Here is a 17376-nt window from a genome sequence, read left to right on the forward strand (position 1 = left end):
TCCCTTCCTCTCTGTAAAAAACCAATAAAATATATTTTTTAAAAAAAGAAATAATAATTTCCCTTTCCAGATTAAAAGGGACCCATCTAGTACCCAATCCAATGAAATTTCAGAAGAGTGGGAATAAATAAGTTATACAAGCTTCCAGAGAAAAGAACCAGGTCTCTTAGAGAGGATCAGAAATAGGAACAGCACCATACTTTGATGAATTCTAAGCCAAATAAGCCAAAAATGCCTTCAAAATGATAAATTATTTAATGCCCACCCAAATGATCATTCAAAAAGAATAAAGATATTTCAGATACATGCCATCTCAAAAAATGTCCTTCCCATGCACCTTTACCAGAAAGAGGAAGACATGGGATCCACAAAAAGGGAACTCCAACAAAGGACAGTGGTAAAAGGAGACTCATATTGCAGCAGGACTCGGCAAGGGGCATGGGGGGTGCCTAGAAAATAACGAACAGACTGTCAATGTATTTAAGTTTGTTTTTTAAGTAAACTGCCAAGCATTTCAGAGACCTGCTGGAACATTTGGCTAAGTTAGCAATAGGTATAAGGAAAAAACATTTTTAATAAAAATATTAATGCCAAGAAAAAACAAATATTTGTATATGAAAGGAAACACAATCAGAGTATACTACATGGCTTATCAGTGAACAATATTTAATTGAAATAAAATGTATGATTAGTGGTTTAACAAAAGTGGCTTAAAAATTATGATTATATTGTGAGGTATATGGGAAGGAATAGTGGTGGTTAAAAAAAATACATCTTCACCAGTGATAGGAAGTTAAAAGGTATCTAAAATTTGATATATCAAGAATAGTAATGAAGAACATAAACTGATGAACAAAAACAGATCCAGAGACAGAGAAGCATCGATCAGACCCTCAAACCTCAGAGGGAAGGTAGGAGAGGGCAGGGGTAAAGGGGAGAGATTAACCAAAGGACTTGTATGCGTGCCTAACCAATGGACACAGACACCAGGGGGGTGAGGGCATGAGTGTGGGGGGGGCAATGGGGAGATAAGGACACATATGTAATACCTTAATCAATAAAGAAAAAAAAAAGAATAGTAGTATAAGCTTATTACTTAGAAGCATGGACATAAATACCAGAAGAAAAAGCTAAATGCTTTGAAAGTGGCTATCTCTGGGAAGTAATATGTAAAAGTAAGGAGGGATAGCACAAAAGATATCAATATGTCTTTTAGCATTCTTCAACTTCTTAAATTATTTGTATGCATTACTTGGGTAAAAATTAAAATTATATTTTAAAGTGAAAATATAACATGATGTTATCTCTTTTTTTTTTTTAGTACCAAAATAAAAAAAAAAAATAGGTAACATCATGTTATAGTCTCAGAAGGAATCTGCTTACTTGACATTGGCCCATTTATTTATTTAAAAAAACACACACACACACAATTTAGAACCAATGGCAGGGTATATAGAGTGGTGAACAGAACAGATAGGTCTCTGCCCTCTTTGAAATGGAGAAATACAGACAAGTAAATGAGGAAGATAATTAACACTGGTGATAAGAGCAATAAAGATGATAGGATAGTGAGTGACTGAGGTCAGGTTGACATGATTAGGTGAGGGATCTAAGAGGAAGTAACTATTTGTTCTTGGAAAACAGACCTTTTTATGTTAAAATCTCAGCTTAGAATTTCAATTTAGCAGTTCCAACTCCTTACTAAGACCAAGACCATGTACCCTCCCTTGAGTGGCTGTTAACTAGAAATCCTTAGTAATAAGGGCTAGGTATATCCTGCCTTCCCCCCTCCCGCACATCCCCCCCCCCTCCCCGGACATCCTCTACTCCCCCATTATAAGCTGGCTTCTTCTCCCCTTTTTTGGTGAGGTTCCATTTGATTTTTGCCTCTGAAGAGTTCCCGAATTTTCTAAAGAACTCAGTTTACCCAACATTTTTTGGTGTTTTGTACAGAAGGGTTTTTAGGGTATCTAGTCTACCACAGAGTGGGAACAGAAATCAGGATGTGACAAAGGAATTTAAGAAAACTTTAGAGGCAGAACCAACAGGACTTGCTGATAACTTGAAGAGAAGCAGAGGTTATGAGAGAACAAGGGAATTAAGGATATTCCTAGATTGTTTACTTGCACAATGGAGTGATGCCATTTATTTAGATGAGGAACGTTGGGGGGAACGGCACAAGCTTGTAATGAGAAAAGTTTAAGAGTTGTATTGGACAAGATACATGAGACAACTACAGGCTGTCCAAGGGGAAATGTTACGTGAGCAGCAGGATACAGGTATCGGGAGCCTAGAGACACCTGAGTTGGAGGCACACCTTTGATAGTCATCAGGATATAGATGATGGTTAAAACCCAAGTAACAAATATAGGGTGGACAATTGAAAAAGAGAAGAAAAAATAACCCCAGACAAAGGCCCAAGGCACTTCAACATTAGTATTTACGTAGAGAATGAACCAGGAAAGGTCCCATAGAAAAACCAATAAGAAAAACCAGGAGTCACAGAAGTTGGAAGAATAGTGTCTTGCCCAGCCGCGATGGTTCAGTGGTTGAGCGTTGCCCTATAAACCAGGAGGTCACAGTTCGATTCCTGGTCAGGGCACATGCACAGGTTGTGGGCTTGATCCCCGGTGTGGGGCATGCAGGAGGCAGTCGATCAATGATTTCCATCACTACTGATGCTTCTCTCTCTCTCTCTCTCTCTCTCTCTCTCCCTTCCACTCTGAAATCAATAAAACTATATATATATATATACCCTGGAACCAAGGGCAGGGTATATATATATTTTAAAAAAGAATAGAGTGGCTTAAGACAAAAAGGTGTTCAACTCTGTCCAATACCACTAAAAGGGTGAATAAAATGGTGAGAGAGTAGTAGCACTATTTAATTTGGTAACGTAGAGACACTGGTGATATACCTTTCAATTAGGCTAATGTTTCTGAACCCCAAGATAAAGCCACCAAGAAGTTCACAAAGACACTCAAGCCACCCTTGTTACTTTTCTTCCCAGGATTCATTGCCTTAAAGTCTCTCGGGACCTCCTGGAAGACTGTTTTCTCACTTTTGTCTCTTAATATGACCCCAAAAAAGTGATTTAAAAGGGTCCGAGAAGAATGACCTCTAGAAATAGTGATTTTTCCGCCCTGAAAAGATTTATACATTTTCAGTATTTCTCCACTCTTCCATTCCACCCAGGCTCAGCACTGTTCAGGGTTTAAGGAGGAATCAATATACCATCCAACACATTATATGAAAGGACAGAGAGATTAAACATAAAAACCAGTATCTAACTCTATACACAATGGACTATAGGCCTCTGGCCAGCCCTATTTAGACCCAGGAGAGTTTGAGGATTAAATTTAGGGGGTGAAAAGGTAAGTACTTCATTTCCTTGTCCCTAGTATACTAAACACAAGCATCCCAAAGTTTGTTTCTGCATGACTTTGGATTCTAGAACATCATTTTATGACAGTTTTTTAAAGTTTTAAAGAGCAAAATTTTAATTTATCTAAAATAGACAAAGAGTCCTTAAAACTCTCTCAAAAATAAGAAAACGATCCAATTTTAAAAATAATCTGAACAGAAGATACAGAGATGGCAAAAAAAGCATATGAAAAGATGCTTGACATCATATGCCACCAGGAAATTACAAATTAAACAATGAGATACCACTAAACACCTATTAATGAGAAGGTCCAAAATCCAAAATACTGACACCACCAAATGCTGGGGAGGATGTGGAGCAACAGAAATTCCACTCATTTCTGGTGAGAATGCAAAATTGAACAGTCACTTTGGAAGACACTTTGGCAGTTTCTTACAAAACTAAGCAAATTCTTAACATACAATCTGGCAATTATTCTCCTTGGTATTTGCCCAAATGAGTTGAAAGCTTATATCTACACAAAAACCTGCACATGAATATTTATAGCAGCTTTAATTATAAAAGCAAAAACTTGGAAGCAATAAGGATGTCCTTCAATAGGTGAATATATAAACAAACTGTGGTATACATAGACAATGGAATATTAATAAGGGAATAAGTAGAAATAAGCTATCAAGCCAAGAAAAGACAAGGAAGAATGAATGTTGCTAAGTGAAAGAAGGCAATCTGAAATTGCTACATACTATATAATTCCAACTATATGATATTCTGGAAAAGATAAAACTACAGAGATAGTAAAAAAGATCAGTGGTTGGCAGTGTGGGGTGTGCAGAAGGCAGCTAACCAATGATTCTCATCAATGATGTTTCTATCTCTCTCCCTCTCCCTTCTTCTCTGAAATCAATAAAAATATACTTTAAAAAAATAAATGAAAGACATTATAAAGACATGTCTAAATAGAACAACACTACTTGTATAATTTAAAAACAATTGTTAAATTGTCTTTATGAAGTAATCCAAGCAGTCAGAAATTGTCTGTCTTAATAAGTTCATAGATATTCTATCAAAAAAACAGACAACATTGCCCTGGCTGAGTGGCTCCGTTGGTTGGAGCATCATCCTATACACCAAAAGACTGCAAGTTGGATTCCTGGTCAGGGCACATACCTAGATTGAAGATTTAATCCCTGGTCAGAGCCCATACAGGAGGCAACCAATCAATGTTTCTCTCTCACATGCACATTTCTCTCTCTCTCTCTCTCTCTCTCTCGCTCTCTCTTTCTCTCTCCACCCCCACCCTTTATCTCTCTCTCTCTCTCTCTCTCTCTCTCTCTCTCTCTCAAATCAATAAGCATATCCTCAAGTGAGGATAAAAAAAAAAAGGGGGGACTCATCCTCAAGAATTGAGACATAATGAAATTAATATTGTTTACTGTTTCATCATGGACATTATGTGAAATCAGTTTTGTTTTTGTTTTTTTTACAATGACTACTAGTGTAAGTGCAAAGGCCACTAAGTAAAAAACACAAATAATATTAGAAAAGTAGTTTTTACATCAAAGAACCCCCTTAAAGAAGCTCAGGAACCCCCAGTGGTCTGCTGAACAATACTCTGAGAATTGCTGCTATAGACAACTCAAACAAAAGCATCAGTGAGCAACCATCCATGGGAACAATACAAAACACCAAAAACTACCCCTGCCCCACTTGCCAAAGGAGCAACGGGGCTTAAATGAAACAGTTTGCTGTGTTTTAGGAGTGGTGTGCTTTAGACTTCTCCCAAAAATTAAGGGGGGAAATGTGCACTCTGTTAATTGAAAAGCTACATCTCTAAACAGTATGCATATTATAACTAAAACATTAAAAGTATACTATATGCATAGATTTATTTGTATGTACCTGAACACAAACATAAGGATATTTACAACACTGACTTCTGTCTTCAGATTCTACAATCTGTGCCTACCATTAGATTAATTAAATGAATAATAGCATCCATAGCTTAAAATACTACTACACAGACCTTAAAAACATGAGGCAGATAGAAACATATTCACATTGAGTGTTTTCTAAGATAAAGTGACAAGAGCAAGATAAAGAGTTATTGTGTATAATTTACCCCTACTGATGGAAGAAAAAAAGTGAAAATATGTTTGCATGTGTACACATAAATCATTCTGAAAAGATAAGTGAGAAATAGGTAACTAACAGTCCCTAAGGAAGAGATACTGTCCACTTACTACATACCTTTTTGTACTGATTAATTAAAACATGTTTTCCAAAAATATTACTTTTACAATAAAGAAAACTGGAGTCTGGAATTGAAAAACAAAACTAATATATTCTTGCTGCAAGTCTATGGTTAAGACTCACATTCATCTCTTCTAGGGAAAGGGGTAACTATTTAACCCAGAGGCGGTAGGGAATCTTCTCTGTCCCCCACCTCCAGTCTCGTTCTCCACTATTTGGAAAATATTCTCAGTGGGTATAAAAGAATGGTACTCTCATTGTAAAGCTTAGGGTAAAATGAGGTAGAAGTCTATGGAATCACATAGCTGCATACAAAGCACTTCTGACCTTGGACATCTCAGATATTTCTGCAGAAACAGAACTTTTTCTTTTTAAATGAATAACCTTTAATTTTAAAAGCAGTTTTAAGTTCAAAGCAAAATTAAGTGGAAAGTACAGAGAATTCCCATAAACCTTCTGTTCCTCAATAGGCACAACCTCCCCCACAACAGACGTATGGAACTACAGTGGTACATTAGAGAAACAGGAATCTTGGATGGCCCCAGGATTCTTCAACATAGCAATTAGGACCCTAAAGTGTCCCACATGCTTACTCCCACTTACATCCCACTCTTGTTTATGCACTCTAATGCAAAGAGACAATAACACATGGAATAAAGAATATTGACATTTAGCTTCAGAATGCTTCAATTATTCCACCTGCCCCTATGAATTAGACAGTTACCATCCTAATTATGTTTTAGTTTGGTTAATGTTTCAATAAATTTTCTTTCCCTAAACATATTGATTTTTTTTTAAAAGGCCCAAATACAAAACAGATTTGTCAGGCAGTCAGTCTGAGATTAAATATTTATTATGTCTAAACCACAAGTAGAAAAAAATTCAAAGGCCGACTATTTTAATGCTAACTTGATGCAATATTGCACTTGGGTTTCTAGGAGAGGTAATTACACAGCTAACAGCTGGGTTTTGAGGTTTTGAGGATTACATTTGGGTGGACTGAGGTGGAAGAGTAGGGAAGAACAAAGTAAAAGTCTAATGCTTTCAGATTCTGTCAGAAAAAGTGCTTGCTAAACAGCAAAACAAAATTAACATTAGCAAAGATGTGAAGAACATGCACTTTAGGAAGCTTTCACCTAAGCAGGTGCTCCAATTCTGACTCAAATCCTCTCATTCTTGTGACAAGAATGAGAGGTTCAGGACACCGCAAACTAATAAATTCAATCAACAGAACGGGAAAACAGGTGGTTAATACCAGACAAGGTAGGGTTTTTCTAAATTGGGTTTGCCTTCGATAATCTAAATCAGTTTTCAGAAATGGCTTCTACAAAAACTACCCAAACATCCCCCTAATAATCTGTACTCCTCCTCCACAATGGGGAAGCCATTTATTTACCAGAAGGTTTACTTTCTCTTTCAAGCTCTGCTGGCTTCCTCCAGCACATGTACGGCCAAGAAACAACTGGAAGGCCTTTCCTTCTTGTCTTCTCCGATCCAAAACCGGAGAGCTGGTGTGTGAGAACCTGTTTTGCAGAGAAGCTGAGTGCTGCTTCTTCACCGCAAGGCAATTTCAAATACAAATTTATTTGCAAATAAAAGTTACAGGACAGGCAAACAGCTCTACTCCTCCAATGAAAACACACACTCGTACACATAAACACACAAAGATGAGAAGGAACAAATCACCTCCCAGCCTCTTGCTCCGCCTCCCCCCGCCCCCCAACTGAACGCTGTCCTTGCCTGACTCCTCTACCCCTCAAACTTTCAATATTATCTGCACTTTTTGTGTCATAAAGAACTCCAAGGGACTGTTCAAATTTCGAAGTGATAATAAATGTAGTGAATATCGCTTAAAATAAATGAGCCTCAGTCACAGGTTTTGGAAAAGGCAGAGAGATTTTCATGGGGACATTGGTGTAAACAGAAATTTTCATTTTGCTTTGCCTATTTCTTTTACGTGATGGCCTCCATCTCCTCCACCACAATGTAAATCCCCCTGATCCCTCTTCATTTCATTTTTCCCTATTAGGTTAGAATCTCCCAATTACTCCTTCTTTCCTTTATTTTGGGTCATTAATGGCTACCATGAATCATAACTTCCCTGACTTTTAGTTATATATATGTGCAGTTTTTAATATTAATTATTAGCTATCTGCCAGGCGCTGAGCAAAGTAGTTTATATACAGTATCTTGCTTAATCTTCACGACTCCCCTCCAATTGGACCATTTTTTGGATAGAGAAACTGAAACCCAGAGAAGTTAAAACAACTGACCCCAAGGTCCAAGAGGTTGTGGATCTGGACCATTCTTTCTTTCTTTCTTTTTTTTTTTTTTTAATATATTTTATTGATTTCTTACAGAGAGGAAGGGAGAGGGACAGAGAGTTAGAAACATCAATGAGAGAGAAACATCGATCAGCTGCCTCCTGCACACTCCCTACTGGGTATGTGTCTGCAACCAAAGTACATGCCCTTGACCGGAATCGAACGTGGGACCCTTGAATCCGCAGGCCGACGCTCTATCCATTGAGCCAAACCGGTTAGGGCTGGACCATTCTTTTATCTATAGCAACTGTGGACCATAAAACCCTCAACCACACTGCCCAAGCATTTCAACACTATAATAATAGCTATGTTAGGAAAGCTCAAAATATAAGTTCCTCATCCAATGTAGTTAAAAAGTCAAAGGTCAGGTAAAAGTTCACTGATTAGAAATGTCATTTATTCTAGTGGATGGAGGTAGCAGAAAGGAAAACCAGATAATCCAAACCTTATTTTGTCTTGGAGTGGGGCAGATTTACCTTCCTTATTGTTCTTTTATTAGACTGTGAAAAAGGAATTCGCAATATGTCCAAGATAAACTGATAAGCAGAAAAAGCTGCAAGAAGTCTGGAGAAATATACACCAAACTATTAACCTATTATATATAAAAATATATAATACATATTTTTACAAATTTAAATGTTTTACAATAGCATGTATTAGTTCTTTTTTTATTTTTTTATTGAATTTATTGGGGAGACATTAGTTAATAAAATTATATAGGTTTCAAGTGTACAATTCTATAATACATTATCTATATATTATGTTCACCACCCAAAGTCAAGTCTCCTTCAGTCACCGTTTATCTGCCTTTACCCCTTTCCACCTGGCCCCAACCCCCTTTTCCTCTGATAATCACCAAGCATGTATTACTTCCCTAAACAGGAAAAACAACTTAATGACATTTGAACCCAATTATTAACAGAAGAGAAAGGATAAGAGCTGTAGCTCTGCAGCTTCCTTTACCCTCAGTTTAGTTCTCCTAAATTAAGAACTTCCACTTAGAGCTCCCTGAATGCACTATGCTGTTTTAAGCCTCTTACTCCTATTCCTTTGGCCTTAAATGCAACTGCTTACCACTTAGCTCTGAAGGAAAAGTTCTATTCATCCTACAAAACCCTATTCAGGAGTTCCCACCTGATAAAGCCCCTGTATGACAAAGCCTTTTCTCATCCGTGAAGAGAATCAATCTCTTTAACTAGACATTTAATAAGAACTTAGATTTATGGAATTCTTACTGTGCACCAGGCACTATGCTAAACATTTTACCTATTTTATTTCACTGAGTCTATAAGTGGCAGATCCAGGATCCAATCCCAGATCTGTTTGACTCCAGAGTTTGAACCTTAAACCACTATTCTGTCATCTACTCTGCCTGAAGTCCATACTAACAGAGCATACCCTCTGTCCCCACAGTAATGCCCCCAGTTCCGTGAAAACAGGGACCATGTTTCACTATCTCTGGATCCTGCCTAGCACAATAACTGGCTCTCAATATCCTATATAATCCTATATAATAAAGAGCTAATATGCTAATTAGACAAAACAGCAGAACGAACATCTGGACAACCTTCCGGATGAAGCCGGGGCTGCGAGTGCCGAGCCCCTTGCACGGATTTCATGCATTGGGCCTCTAGTATAATATGTTTGCCTATCTGAACTAAGAGTTGTGATAATCCTAACATGGTAAATGAGAACTGACCATAATAGAAATTCATTCTTCCATATGCTATTCCCTTTAAAAACTGAAGACATCCCAAACAATTTACGGCCAAAGTACTATCTGGCCATCCTGATTAAAGTGCACCATAGTAGCCGAAACCGGTTTGGCTCAGTGGATAGAGCGTCGGCCTGCGGACTGGAGGATCCCAGGTTCGATTCTGGTCAAGGGCATGTACCTGGGTTGCGGGCACATCCCCAGTGGGAGATGTGCAGGAGGCAGCTGGTCGATGTTTCTCTCTCATTGATGTTTCTAACTCTCTATCTCTCTCCCTTCCTCTCTGTAAAAAATCAATAAAATATATTTTAAAAATAAAAATAAAAAAAAATAAAGTGCACCATAGTAAGCCAAGGTTTCTAGCAACAAATGTGTAACCATAACATTAATTTTTTCACCATAACCAACAAAGACTGAAACAGCCCAGCAATGCCAAGGCTGAACCTCACCAAGGCTGCTTGCTACAGGACACCAGAGGTTCTTCAGGATTTGGGGATGTTCTTAAAGTGTTCTTTGGCTGGTTTTTATGAATGACCCAAAAGTTATAGTAAAATTTTTAAAATATGGAAGACATAAAAGGTGAGTAGTCAATTTGTAGACAATTAAACATCCAAAAAAACAAACACATACCTGCACTTAACGCACACAAATCCAATAAATCAGTTCACCTTTCTTTGGGTGCTCCCAGTTTATAAGGTTAACCTCAATGACAACTCCACCAGGGCAGAGGTTATGTGTACTGATATACTTTGTACAAATTAACCAATGCCGGCCACATGCCTGACACATAGTAGGCACTCCATAATTAAACACCAGTACTTGGCCTCACACATCGTTAAAAGCTTCCCCTACAAAAGGATTGTACTGAAATTCCTTGGTCTTATAGTCAAGATATCATATAAGTAAGCACTCCTTCTCCCTTACTTACCTGCCTAATCTACCAGGATTTTGTGCTATATCACCATAACTCCTCACCAGAAATTCTTTATAGATATCAAACTCCAACCATTATTTGAGACCCAGATCAAATCTCTCCTTTGGCAAGAAGAATTCCTACAGAACTCCATGCCTTGTAACCTCTCCTTCCTCTAAAGACCTGTAGCGCTTACTACAACACTGTCCAGTAGAACTTTCCACAATAATAGAAATATTCTTTATCTGTGCTATCTATAATAATAAAAGGGTAATATGCTAATTAGACCGGATGTCCTTCTGGATGAAGCCAGGGCCAGAGTGAAGCCTGGATCCTGGGTGCCTGCAGATGGCTGGAGGGAAGCAGCCCTGGTCCCGGGGGCTGGAGGGAAGCCGTGCATCAGGCTTCTAGTACATTATATAAAATAGCTAATTTATTGAATATCAGACAATGTCCCACCATCTCTTTGAAGACATGCTGCATTGTAGGGGTAAAGCATTTTTCAAGTTGCCTCAGTAAACTGCAAGTTCTATAAACAAGTCATCTCATTCTTCACAGCAACTTTCACTAAGTTGCAGAAAGTAAATATTTGTTCATTTGTACACCATCTCTGAGAAAACTATAAGGTAAAAAGGTGCTGGACTCTGTGTCTGAAATGAGAGTCACTATCTCTGCCCCATCTCACATCTAAATGTCAAAACATGCAGAATCAAGGAGGAGAAAGCAACTTTCTAGAAACGCAAACGGCCACTGATCCAGCCACAGGCTGAAGTGACATTTAGGTCACAACTGTCCTTCATCTACAAGCTTGCCTAAATAAATATCTCTTTCCATTAGGAAATAGCTAAATTCTGAGGATAAATTATGCCAACTAAAAAGTCAGTTACTTCCCAAGTTAGATAGAGCAGTTAGAAAAATGACCTAAGCAAACCCCACTTGCACTTTTTCTCCTGTTTATCACATATCTCCCATGGGGTCTTACAGCCTATTGGTGGTATTTCACTATCCATGTGTACGTTAGAATTTCACTGACAGTTTTCCCAATGGGGTTTACACTCGCTCTAAAATAAGACTGAATACTTAAGCATAGATAGTCGAAAGAACACAAAATATACAGGAGTGTGAGTTCCACCACTATGGCACTCTGCTGCCTTAGGCAAGTGTCTTGTTCCTTTGGCCTCAATTTCCTAGTCTACAAAATAGGATATGAACTATCTATCCTTTGTGGGTCAAATCATAACTGTGGATATTTCTAAATGGTTCTTCTTTCCAACAGAACGACACACAAAAACAAAAGATTCATAAACTTGCTAGTGGTTTTTTTGTGATGGATGTGCTAAGAAATATAGAGACTAAGAACAACCCTCCAACATCTACAACAATTTTTTTTTTTTGTATTGCAGCCTTCCTTCCCCCATCCCACTAGTCTGAGCATAAATTCTGCCAGTATTCCAATCTGGCACATGTAATAAGGAAATAAATGTGTTGACTCAAGGAACACAGACATATTTAACATATAACAAAATAGGAAACTGGCTGAATCAGGTTATAACAGTCTAAAGCCACATATAAGAGACTGAGATGATTTACTATTCTGATGTATTCAAACCAATGCTTTATCAGCACAGCTAACCAAAGTTACAACCCATACACAGAATATAAAACCAGCAGATGCACATTACACATATTGTTGTATAAGAATAAGGGTGTCAACACTATACACCCACTTGATATAACAGAGGGATGTCTACTAAACATGGAAAAAGCAACTTGGGTGGCAGTTTGGATTTGGCTAACGGAAGCCCCGCCACACCACCCGAACACAGGTAAAGTTTGCACACATGGCTTCACCAAGGCCAGCCAGTCTTTGTTTCCCTCTCCTCTGCATTTACCCAAGATCTTGGCTCTGAGACAAAAAAAACTCCTACTCGCGATTGGCTCATTCTTCCCTATGCAATTAAGCAACACCACAATCCAGTAAACGTAGAGGCTCCATTATTTATCTTCTGGCCGAGTTTACCAGGTGTTTATAAAAGAACAATGACACGGAGAAGAGAGGTTTATTTCTCTCTAGGGCTGGCTTGATTGGGGGGAGAGGGGGAGTGGTATTTTGTTGTTGTGTTTTGGTTTGTGGGGTTTTTTTTTTTTTTTGAAGGGGGTTGGGGAGAAACCCGGCTTAACCTAGAAAAAGACCGGAGGGGATTTAGAAAGAGTGTGTAAGGCTGTCAATTTCCCTACAGGAAACTTGATTCTTATGCAATAATCCTACCCACAACCAATGAGCCCAGGAGACCGTAGGAGGAAGACACCTATTTCTACCTCCAGAGGGGCACAGCCGGCTCCTAAGGGATCCAACACAGGGCAAGGCCGAGGACGGGGGGCTCTTTTCAACGCCACCCCGCCTCTCCGCGACCTCCGCGGGCTTGACAGCCGCTCCTATGGCCGGAACGTCCCCGAGTCCCAGGGAGCAGGAAGTGGGGGGGGGGGGGGCTGTCCCTCACTCCCGCCACCCCCACGCGAGTGCTCTCGCCCCACGGTCCTCCCCCCTCGAGCCCGTTCTCTCTTCCTCGCCGCCTTCCCTTCCTCCGAAGAACGAAACTTCCTTCCAGCGCCCTCTGTCCCTTCAGAGGCCCGCTCCTGTCACCCCGGAGGTGTCCCTTCAGAGCGGCCCTCCAACTCTCCTCTATCCTCCCGCGCCTCTGAAGTTTCCTTCCACAACTTCCCCCCAACCAGCCAAAAGCCTCCGTCCCCTCCGCCGCCCACCGGGTCCTCGGGCCCGGGAGCCGCGCGGGGGGCGCGACCCCACCCTTCACACCCTTCACCTGTTTCTCGGGCTGAGGCCCGACAGGCCGGGGTGCGTTGCTCCGGGGTTACGGGCCGCGGGCTCCCTCAGGCCGCAGGGTCTCTCCTCGCAGACGCGGAGAGGGAGAGCCGAGCCGGGTTACTCGTCAAGGATCCGGTTCGGGCTCACTCCCTCCGCTGCAACGACGGAACCCCAGGCTCTCCCTCCCAGTCTACGCCGCCGCCGCCGCCGCAGCTCCGGAAACCTCTGAATTACAGCCCCTCCAGCCAATCCCCGCCCAGCCCCATCCTGACCAAGACACGCCTTCTTGCATAATTCATGAGACGGCCAGTATTCTCCTCCACACAGAAGCGCTGGAGCGTGCACTGCACACCAACTGACCAATGAGAAGAGCCTTAGGGAGAAAGGGCGGGGCCAGCATACAGCTGGGAACGCCCCGTGCTGGCTGTTCCGAAGGCTCAGTCCTCCTCCCTCCGCAATAGCAGGGGAATTGCCGATGTCTCGGGACCAGAAGTCCGGAGGGAGGGAGGGAAGATGGTTGGAATGTCCTGCTAAAAACTCAGCTGAGTTCCTGGCAGTGTGTGACGTCAAGACACTTTAAATGCCCCTGATGCGGCTCTCTTTTGCCTGCTCTCGCTTTTTCCGGTTCTAAATACCACGTGGCGGCCAGGGTGGGAGCCACTTACCACGTGGGAATCAGCCAGTTAGTCCCCAAGTATCGCCAGATCCCCAGGGGGCCCAACACCTCAACTGGGTTTCTGAGGACAGTAAAAAGAACATGGGTGACTCCTGCCTGCCCTGAACTCCAGTTTCTGCGTGAGATGAGACACACACACACCCGGAAATATGACGTGGAAATAGAATAATTACTAGAGTGCGTGGGGAGAGAGTAGTGGATTTAACCCTGTTCTCTGTTCCCTCACTTGAAGCATCAAACGTCAACTGCTTGCACATTGGCCAATTCACGAGAATGCAGAAGGCAGTATATATATATATATATATTGGCACGTATACACATTTTTATGCTTCTGAGTTGAAATACTTGAAATCGCCTTTTTTTTTTCCTGGTTGACTTAAATCGCAAGTTTTACTGCATTGAATGAAGCCAGTAGTTTATAGGAAATGTAGACATTTTACCCTACATAATGGAGGATGTACTTGGCATAATGGAATGATTTATGTGTGAGTGTATGCCCCTGCTGATAGTATCAGGGAATGTTTTTTAATAACAGCTATTAGTGTTTGTGTTTGTTGTGTTTTAGTAAAGGGGTATAAAGATGAAATCTTAAACCACCCAGATAACTACTGATGACATTTTTTAAAAAAAATATATTTTATTGATTTTTTACAGAGAGGAAGGGAGAGAGATAGATAGTTAGAAACATCGATGGGAGAGAAACATCGATCAGCTGCCTCCTGCACATCTCCCACGGGGGATGTGCTCGCAACCCAGGTACATGCCCTCGACCGGAATCGAACCTGGGACCTTTCAGTCCGCAGGCCGACGCTCTATCCACTGAGCCAAACCGGTTTTGGCTGATGACATTTTTTAATGAAACTAATATATGTTGTGGTTAGGAAATTCAACCAATTCAGAAAAGTTGAAAATTAAACATGAAAATCTCCCCCCTTCACCCATCAGTTCTTCTCCCCAAGGATAGCTATTCTTGTGTGTTTGTTTTTTGTGGGTTTTTTTGTTAAACCTCACCCAAGGTTATTTTTTCCACTGCTTTTTAGAGGGAGGGAGGAAGGCAGAGAGAGAGAGAGAGAGAGAGAGGAACATCTATATAAGAGAGACACATCAATTGGATGCCTCTTCATGCAGGGGATCCAATCTGCAATGCAGGTACTGCACTTGACAGGGAATCAAACAGGAGACCTTTGGTTCTCAGGCCTACACTCTATCCTCTGAGCCACACTGGCCAGGGCAAGGTTAGCTATTATTAATTTCTGGTGAGGAAAACAATGACTCTTAACCTTTGGGGGAGAGAGGTCACTGAGCCTACTGGACTTTGTTGGAGACTCTGAATTCTAGCCCTAGAAATACATAGCACAAGCTTTTATTTCATAAACTAGAGGCCCGGTACACAAGATTCGTGCACTGGGGGAGGTGTGTGTGTCCTGCAGCCCGACCTTCGCAATGCAGTCCAGGACCCCTCAGGGGATGTCCAACTGCCAGCTTAGGCCCACTGCCGTGGATGCAGGAGAGATTCCCACCACCACTGCTGTGTTTGCCAGCCAAGAGCCCGGCTACTGGCTGAGCAGCACTCCCCCTGGGGAGTGCACTGACCACCAGGGGGCAGCTCCTGCATTGAACATCTGCCCCCTGGTGGTCAGTGCACATCATAGCAACCGGTCATTCTGATGTTTGGTCACTTTGCATATTAGGCTTTTATTATATAGGATTGTCATGGTTCCCCAGATACCTGAGGCTCAGCTAAAGACTTCAGATGTGAACCATTGGACTATCTTATTTATAACCAAGTGAGAGCTAAGACAGGATAGGGCAAATGGTAGGCTCAATGGTGATAGAATTGAGAGTTTCCCATTGCCCTCCTATAGACCCAGCCCAGTGTGGAAATTGCTGTATATATCTGTAGTGTGTGTGTGTGTGTGTGTGTGTGTGTGTTGATTGCTGTGTGTTGGGGTCCAACCCCAGCGGGTTCAGGGGTCCCCAAAGGTGTGGACGGAGTCGGCGATGAAGGAATGACACGGAGACAGCATTCAGTTGATCAGCAGCCTAGCCAGGATCTCTAGCCAAGTTCTGGTTAGGATGTCCAGCCAGGTTCTGTGTCCATGTTCTCTTGCTAGGTTCTCCAGGCAGGTTCTGTCCAGATTCTCCAGCCAGGTTCAGTCACCAGGTTCTAGTCAGGTTTTCTTGCCATGTTCTATCCAGGTTCTGTCTCTAGGTTCTGTCTCTAGGTTCTTCAGCCAGGTTCTCTCGCTAGGTTCTGTTTCTAGGTTCTGTGTAGGATCTCCAGCCAAGTCTTGTCTCTAGGTTCTGTCTCTAGGTTCTATCTCTAGGTTCTGTCTCTAGGTTCTATCTCTAGGTTCTGTCGCCAGGTTCTCCAGGTTCTCCTGCCATGTTCTGTCTAGGTTCTCCAGCGAAGTTCTGTAGCTAGGTTCTGTCCAGGATCTTTTGCCATGTTCTCTGGCTAGGTTCTGGTTAGGATCTGAAGATGATCTGATGAGGATCTGATGTTTATTGTCTTGTTACATCCGTATTTATACCAGCTGATTTTAATCCTGTCAATTTCTATTACAAAGGTTAGGGCGTTTCTTATCTCCATTCCAGGGAGTAAAGATTATGTAGTTTAACTACCTGCCTAGCACTTAATTAAGGGGTTGTATCCCCTCCCTAACCTCAGGGAAAAATCCCTACCTGGGAAAACAACCTTTCTCGGAGAGGTGACCTTGGTTAAAACACATAGTGCTAAAGGGAGCAAACATATTAAGAACAGTATGCCATATACGCCAGGTCCCTTGAAACACATGCTGTGCAGATGTTTCTTCTCTGCAGCGACTGTGTCAAGCAGCAAGGATGGACCGGCTCCCGGCAGCTGTGTCTATCTTTATCTTTACCCAGGACAGATATTCCCCACCTTCCACCTCACAAAAACTCTGCTTTAGCTAAGCTAGCCCAGGCAATTGACTGCCTCCCTAATAACATGGGGTCTAATATTTGTTTAGTTATTTAAAGCTTACAAAGCACTTACACATGCATTACCTCTTTTCTTTATCACCACAATTATGTGTAGCAGATAGGAAAGATCAGTTTTTTATGGCTAGGAAACTAAGGCCAAAATAGTATGACAATCTCAGATCATGGAGATACTCAGAAGTATACCAGGTGGGTTCAGGGCCAGGTTTGTTTGTGGGTTTTTTTTTTTTGCGGGGGCGGGGGGGGGTTGTTGTTTTTATTGATTTCTGGGAGGAAGGGAGAAGGAGAGGGAGATAGAAACATCAATGATTAGAGAGAATTATTGA

At 41.3% G+C, this 17376-nt stretch overlaps 1 protein-coding gene across 4 annotated transcripts in view; it reads right to left on the minus strand.

Moving 5' to 3' along the window:
* The window catches only part of STAT3 (signal transducer and activator of transcription 3), a 50095-nt gene extending 36484 nt beyond the window's left edge, over nucleotides 1-13611 (minus strand). For all 4 annotated transcript variants that reach the window (XM_070394289.1, XM_070394287.1, XM_070394288.1 and 1 more), the window contains exon 1: nucleotides 13409-13611. The gene's annotated coding sequence lies outside the window, so the exon portion shown is untranslated. The remainder of the gene's footprint in view (nucleotides 1-13408) is intronic.
* Between the last annotated feature and the right edge of the window lie 3765 nt (nucleotides 13612-17376).

The sequence above is a fragment of the Myotis yumanensis genome, unplaced genomic scaffold, assembly GCF_028538775.1.
Source record: "Myotis yumanensis isolate MYYU_CA2020_CCGP unplaced genomic scaffold, mMyoYum1.0.hap1 SCAF_16, whole genome shotgun sequence".
NCBI lineage: Eukaryota > Metazoa > Chordata > Mammalia > Chiroptera > Vespertilionidae > Myotis > Myotis yumanensis.